We start from the raw sequence: 7761 nt of genomic DNA, 5'->3' as shown, positions 1-7761 counted from the left end.
GGTCTCATTTATCTTTATCACACATTAGGTTAAGTTCAGAGGAATTACTGAACGATTCCTTTTGAAATCTTAATAAATAGAATTAGTTACTCCAAAAAAAAAAAAAAAAAGGCAGAAGAAAGTTACGCACCGAACAAAAAAGAAATGCTGGCCATAATTTGGGCAATACAAACTCTTCGAAATTTTTTGTATGGTCCAACTAAATATTCACAGATCACGTGTCTCTCACACACCCAACCAATCCAAAAAGCCGTAACGATCAATTGAAAAGATGGAAAGCAATTTTAGAAGAATGCACAAACCTGGCAAGGCAAACGTGGTTGCACATGCATTGAGTAGACCTCTCTTGCAAACGCATGGAGAACTAAATGCTATGACAGAAACCGTGCACATTAGTTTCAGCTCTCCCATGGCAGAAGAAACAATAAATGTTTTTAAAAATAAAATACTGCTATCTTTAGGAAATAAATTTTACAAATTTGAAATTGTTTTTCCAACATATCACAGACACACTATTACAGAACCAATATTCAATTCAGACAATTTGATACAAATTCTAAAAGAAAGACTCAATCCGTCCGTCATAAATGGAATCTACACCGTCGAGTGGAAAACTACAAGAAATTTATCCACTTTTTAATAATTACAAAACCAGATTCTCTAATAAATTAGTTACAAACCTGACCAAGAAAACGCAATTATATCGGAACACAGGAGAGCACACCGCAACAGGACAGGTCTTGGCGTTTTTTAAAGGACGTTTCGATAGCCAACTCTGGCGGGACGAAGAAGAATTCGTAGAAGGCTGTCTTCCAGCGAATACCGAGTGTTCTGGCAATACTTTCTGCATCGATCTCGAGAAAATCAGTATTTAAAAGATGGTTGCTCTGAATGGCCGCTAAAACTTCCTTTTGGTTGGAGGTCCATTTCCTCAATGCAAATCCGGCGGAATTCAGAGCATCTCGGAGCTCTTGCACCATGAGCTGAGCTTCTTCCGTGGAGTCCGCTCCGGCTAGAACATCATCCACATACATGAAATTTCGAATGACATTGCTAGCTTTTGGATGGCTGAGTTCTACGTCAGCTGCTAGCTGCTGCAGTACTCGGATGGACAGGAAAGCCGCGCAATTGACTCAAAAGGTTACTGTTTTCACTTCGAAATCTCTGATTTCCCCTCTATTGTTACGGAAAAGTATTCGCTGGAATGGAAAGTGTCTCGGATCTACCCAGATCTGCCGATACATTTTTTCGATATCGGCGCTGAACAAGTATCGGAAATAGCGACACTTCAGAATTTGAATGGTCAAGTCGGACTGTAAGACAGGGCCAGCATGAAGGATATCATTTAAACTGGTACCATTCGATGAAGGGCTGGAGGCATTGAATACTACACGGAGTTTTGTAGTCACGCTTTCCGGTTTTAAGACGTCGTGATGTGGCATATAATAGGCGTTCCATGGGTAGGAAGAACTTGTCGCATGTGCTTTATGTCGAGATATTCCTGGATCACCGAATCGTATCTCCCTTTTAAGGCCTCATTTTTTTTTAGACGCTGCTCATTTCTTAAGAACTGATCCAACGCGAAAGACCTAGAATGCCCTAGCCCGGAACCGATATGTTCTGGGTCGCGAAAAGGCAGAGTAACGACATATATGCCGCACTCGTTTGAAGGAAATTCTTCTCGCACATGGAATCGGATTCTTTTACCAACTTTGTTGGTATATTCTCCACCTCCCAAAATTTTGTGAGTAGTTTGTCCAGTGAATTATCGTACGCGGTGGAGATTTGTGTCGAAAAAGAGGAAATTCTGCTTTGGGCTGAGGCTGACACTGGCCCAGTTAGTACCCAGCCGAAAATGGTCTCTTGCCCAAGAGAGAGCCACAGATGTTGGATTTTGCTCCACTCAGAAGCACCGAAGGCAGCTATTATCTATTATATAGGACATCTATTGGTGCGCTCTCATAGAATTTTGGATCCGCCAGTGGAAAATCGGGAAGATCCCGAAGGAAATTTTGCGGAATTGGGTAGGAAGGCATATTTCCGGTTAGTTGAGGGAGGACATAGGCCGTCGTCTCCAACTGCAACGCGGGCCTAGTCGGAGATCGGATGGTAAAACTGCAGAGCTTCTTGGACTGAGCAGCTACTGTTTGGTTTAAGCCCGAGACTTGGGCTTGAACCACCTGGAATGGCAATCTAATTAGATTGAAAAGTCACTCGGTTATGAATGTCGCCTCTGATCCGGAGTCGATCAGGGCGCGTGCCTTAAAGTTAGTGCCAAGATGGCATGCCTGTGCCAAGAAGGATAGCTCTTGAGACCGTGGCGAAATAATTTTGAACACCGGCTTGCTCATTTGGAACGAAATTGGCCTGATTAGCGGAAATTGGCCTTGCAGGATTTGAAGGGCTTGAATTGCTGGAACAGAGGTTGTTTCGGTGCAACAACGTGTGATGCCGGCCACTGCAAGTAAAACAATTGTGCGTGCTTTTGCACTCACGAAGCTGATTTCCCTTTGCAAAGCAGTTTAAGCATAACTGCTTCCGTTTAATGTAGGCTGACCGGTCGTCAACCGACATTTGGAGAAAACGCGGACATACACGGACAGGATGGTTCTCCTTGTTGCACAAGTCGCAACTTTTCGATTTTGGGGATAGCGACTGCTCTCATAAAGAGAGAGTTATCATCGGAAGCTTGGATGAACACAGATATACCAGCAGGCAGTCCCAGTTCTCAGTGTTGATGCCTGACAGTTCTAAGGCAGTCAAGCAACCTTGAACAGTACTTTGCAGTACCTTCAAGGCCGCCCCAGATTCCTGTGGTATCGACTGCACATTAAACAGTATTTTCAATTGACTGTTTACCAACAATCGTTTATTTTCGAAACGCGGTGAGAGGCGATATCGAAACTATGGAATAACTTTTCAATTATTGATATAAATGGCTGTGAAAAGATCCCGGAAAGTCGGCCAGCGAAGATAGTCGCCTGCGAAAACTTCTGTATCGCATAGAGGCAACCGACAGCCAGAGGAAATATAGGCCTGGGGCGCAGCGTTCACGGCTGGGATGGACCCAGCTCGATTTTATCAACGAGCTGGGCAACACACCTTTCATAGACTGAATAGCAATAACTGTATTTAGCCCTGAGAATAGGCATGTTGCTTGCTGCCGCTTCACCTGCTGACACAAGGCGCTCTGAGCAGAGGTCGAATTCATTTTCAACCTTGTCCCATAGAGTTCGGACTTGTTCGCGACGGACGCTAAGCAGCGTTGCTTGCTGCCGCTTCGCCTGCTGATACAAGGCACTCTGAGCAGAGGTCGAATTCCTTTTCAACCTTGTCCCATAGGGTTCGGACTTGTTCGCGACGGACGCTAAGCATCGTGACGGTTGGAGGTGCGGATTCCGGAGTGTTGATCTAAGCCTCAAATTCGCTTAAGCGGTCAGAAACCGAAAAGAATTTGGCTAGCGCTAGATCGGAAGCAGCCATATTTTTAGCTGTGCGCTGTACTGTGGCTTTGGATGGAGTAGCACAGTCGTCGGAAATCTGCGCAGGCGTTTTCACCGAAATGCTTGGGATTCTTCGACTCTTGTGCCCTTGTGGTGACAAAATAGACCTGGGTTTGTTAGCGGACAATTTCTTCTTATCCTCCCCGATGGGCATAATCGAAGAAATACGAAATGGAAGGGAAGCGGTTTTGGAGCCCGGTCACACTTTTGAAAAAGTGGACAGATTCCTCAAACTGCACTCAAAAAATTTAAGCTTGCCGCCGTGAACGGTATAAAGCAGCGGAAAAAGACCGTATAGGATGTAATGTGTGAGAAAGTGGTGTAAAATTTACGAAGCGGAAACGCCGTAGTTTAGACTAATTGGACAGGTGACTCGGAGTGAACAGCGAATTGTATAAATGACCTGTGATTTATGGTAATTAGGTCCACCTTATTTACGGTTGGAACACTTGGAATGTTTATTAGAACGAAGAAAATTTTATTTTTTTGTTTACAACTGGAAACGGAGAAAAAGGAATGGTGGAATTGGAGTCTTTTCTCCGCGTTGTAAGTACTTCTAAAACACAAATTAATATCCAAGCAATACAGGAAAAAATTTTGTCGGGTGAACGACTTGTATTTGCCGGTTGTATTACATATTTATGGATGATTTTTTGAAAATTTTAAAAAAAAATTAAAAAAAATAATTTAATAAATATTGAAAAAGTTATTTGTTAAAAAAAAGAGAAAAAAACGCTTTTAATTTATTGCTCGTAAATTAATTTGGAAATTTACGGAAAAAATTGATGGAAAACAAAACTCCTTTTCCGCGTCGGCACTTGGAATAAATTTTATTTGTGGTTTGGATTTGCCGACGGGAAACAATTTAAACTTTGGTATATGTTTAAAAGGAATGCAGATAATATGCGCAGTGTATGTCGGTAATATATGTGGATATAATATATGTTGATGTAATATATATGGATGTAGTATATGTAGATGTAATATGGTATATGCAATGTATATGGATGTAGTATATGTAGATGTAATATATGCAATGTATATGGATGTAGTATATGTGGATGTAATATATGCAATGTATATGGATGTAGTATATGTGGATGTAATATATGTTGATGGATATATATATGGAACTGGCGGGTAAATGTTTAATTAATATTATACTTGGAATGGCCAGAGGGTATGTGTTGTTTGTTTCGTTGTTGTATTCTTCGATAGCAAAGCAAATTGTATTAAGTGGACTGCGGAGTTAAAGCAAAAAATGTGTTGCGAAAAGAATTTTGATTGCGTTGTACACAATGCAACGAGAACAGAATTTTTGCCACTTTTGGCAGAGCTTTGGACTTAGAAATTTTCACTGAACTTGGCACAAATTATTTTCACTTTTTCACATTTGGAATTTTGCACTTTCCGGACTGGATGAATATTTATATATATTCGGAAATTTCGACTTTTCACGAATGAGGGTGAAAGGAGAACAGTGGGTAATATGGCGGCGCCCGTGAGAATGGATAAGTACTTTTCTTTAATTGCCTTTTGTCGGAGAAATCCGTTAGATTTGACAATAAAACTTACAGCAAATTGAACGAAATTGGATTTTCGAACCTTTTGCTGCAGACCGGCAATTAAAAGGAATGGAAATTTCGTACTTATCTTATAATTTGGTCGCTGGTGGACAAACTTGAAAATCCAGGATATCCGGCTCGAAGGACTAAAAAATGATGGGTTGTTGGGGGTTGCTGGTCCTGGAATTTTCCAAGTATGCTGAAAAGAAACACTCGAAGAAAAGCGAATGGATAAGTACTTTTCTTTAATTGCCTTTTGTCGGAGAAATCCGTTAGATTTGACAATAAAACTTACAGCAAATTGAACGAAATTGGATTTTCGAACCTTTTGCTGCAGACCGGCAATTAAAAGGAATGGAAATTTCGTACTTATCTTATAATTTGGTCGCTGGTGGACAAACTTGAAAATCCAGGATATCCGGCTCGAAGGACCAAAAAATGATGGGTTGTTGGGGGTTGCTGGTCCTGGAATTCTCCAAGTATGCTGAAAAGAAACACTCGAAGAAAAGCGAACACTAGACTTTCTGTAATTGCGCGGGCGCGACCGGGCGTATGTTTATTTTGCGTGGTTAGTTTTGACACTGCTGCTTATTCTAATTGGCTAGGCTCTCCCAAGCGCAGCGGAGACTCCTTGGAGACTCTGTGGTGAAGAGCGGGAGAGCGTAAGAGGGAGCGGAGAGCGTAAGAGGGAGCGGAGAGCGGGTGACAGTCCAAACCCCGTAACTTGAACACCACCTATTTTTTATTTTGAACAAAATTAATTGCATGGAAATGGGAAAAGAATCAATGTATCTTTTTGCCAAATCCTACAGAGACAAGGCTCTTGACACCTTCGTCAGAGGCCTGAACGGTGACTTGCCCAGACTGTTGGGAACCAAAGAGCCCGCAGATCTCCCATCAGCACTAGAAGTATGCAGACAAAACAAGTTAACTACATGAACAGATCCAGATTTGGACAGCAAGAAAAGAGACCATCACCACAAGACCTAAACGGACTGCCAGACAAAAAACAGAGAAATTTTCATATAGACACCGCTAGCGAACAAACTACAGAGTACAACGACGAACCAACAGGAACTGATGAATCAAATCTCAATGAATACTATTCAGAAATATTAGATTTCGAGCAGGTTAAAGACGAGGCAGAACTTACTGAATTACATTTTTAGAGTAGAATCCTCTTCGTTAACCTACTTCCAATCTAATGCAGGTAATGGAGAGATGATCAACATTCTGATAGACACTAGATCCAACAAAAATTACATCCAACCAAGATTAGCTATGAAACCAATCAACAACAAACAACCCTTTTTCGTTAACTCTGTGGGCGGAAAAGTTCTTATAACACACCATACAATCGCCAATCTCTTTGACCTAAAAAATACTTTTATTACATTTTTTATACTACCCTACTTAAAATTCTTCGATGTCATTATCGGAAAATGCAAAAGGGGTATATTTCAATACAGAATAAAATAAAACAGAAACCTCACGCGAAGTCAAAAAATTAGATACTAAAGTAGAACACGCTACAGAAACTCAAAAGAAACATTTAAGAACTATTTGCTCAAACTTTAAAAAACTTTTTGGGGACCCGGACGAAAAACTGACAAACACAACAAGAGTAGAAGCCACTATAAGGAGTACAAACGATAGCCCAATATACTCAAGACACTACCTGTACAGAGGCTCTTAGACCAGAAGTAGAAAAACAAATGCAAGAGCTGCTCGCAAACGACATAATTAGAGCCTCACGATCTCCATTCAATCCCAAAAAAAAGGACGCATCAGGACAGAGAAAACACAGAATGGTAATTGACTATAGGAAATTAAACATGGTTACCATTCCGGACAGATACCCCATACCGGACATTAACAACGTAATTGTACAACTAGGACAGAATAAGTTTTTCTCAGTCATTGACCTCAAAAGCGGCTTTCACCAAATCCCACCAAAATCCGATATTGAAAAAACGTCATTCTCAGTTAAAGAGGGGAAAAAACGAGTTTTCCTTCAATTTTTCAACGGACGCTGGACGATATCCTTAGAGAACCATCTAAAAGACATCAAGATAATATTTAATATTCTAGAAGAAGCAAATATGCGAATCCAGCTCGATAAATGTGAATTCTTCAAAAAAAAATTTGAATTCTTATGGTTCTTAGTGGCCGATACTGGAATAAAAAGAATCCTGAAAAAGTCAGGGCTATCGTAGAATTTCCCGAGCCAAAGACCCTCAAAGATCTTCGTTCCTTTTTAGGACTCTTTAGGACTCAGGGTTTTACTGTCGCTTTATCAAAGATTATGCGAAACTTGCAAAGCCCCTTACAGCCCTTTTAAGAGGGGAAGTGGGCCGAGGGCATATTTCAAAAAATGTCTCAAACAGAACGCTAATCTACCTGGACGAAAACTTTAGGGAAGCATTCAATAAACTAAAACAAACTCTAGCTTCCGAAGAAGTCAAATTGACCACCGATGCCTCCGATTATGCCATAGGAGCCGTATTAGCTCAGGAGGACAAACCAATAATGTTTATTTCTAGAACCTTAAGTAAGGCAGAAGAAAGTTACGCACCGAACAAAAAAGAAATGCTGGCCATAATTTGGGCAATACAAACTCTTCGAAATTTTTTGTATGGTCCAACTAAATATTCACAGATCACGTGTCTCTCACACACCCAACCAATCCAAAA

This window comes from Drosophila sechellia, unplaced genomic scaffold (genome assembly GCF_004382195.2).
Source record: "Drosophila sechellia strain sech25 unplaced genomic scaffold, ASM438219v1 Y_28, whole genome shotgun sequence".
NCBI lineage: Eukaryota > Metazoa > Arthropoda > Insecta > Diptera > Drosophilidae > Drosophila > Drosophila sechellia.
Note: the sequence above shows the minus strand (reverse complement) of the source record.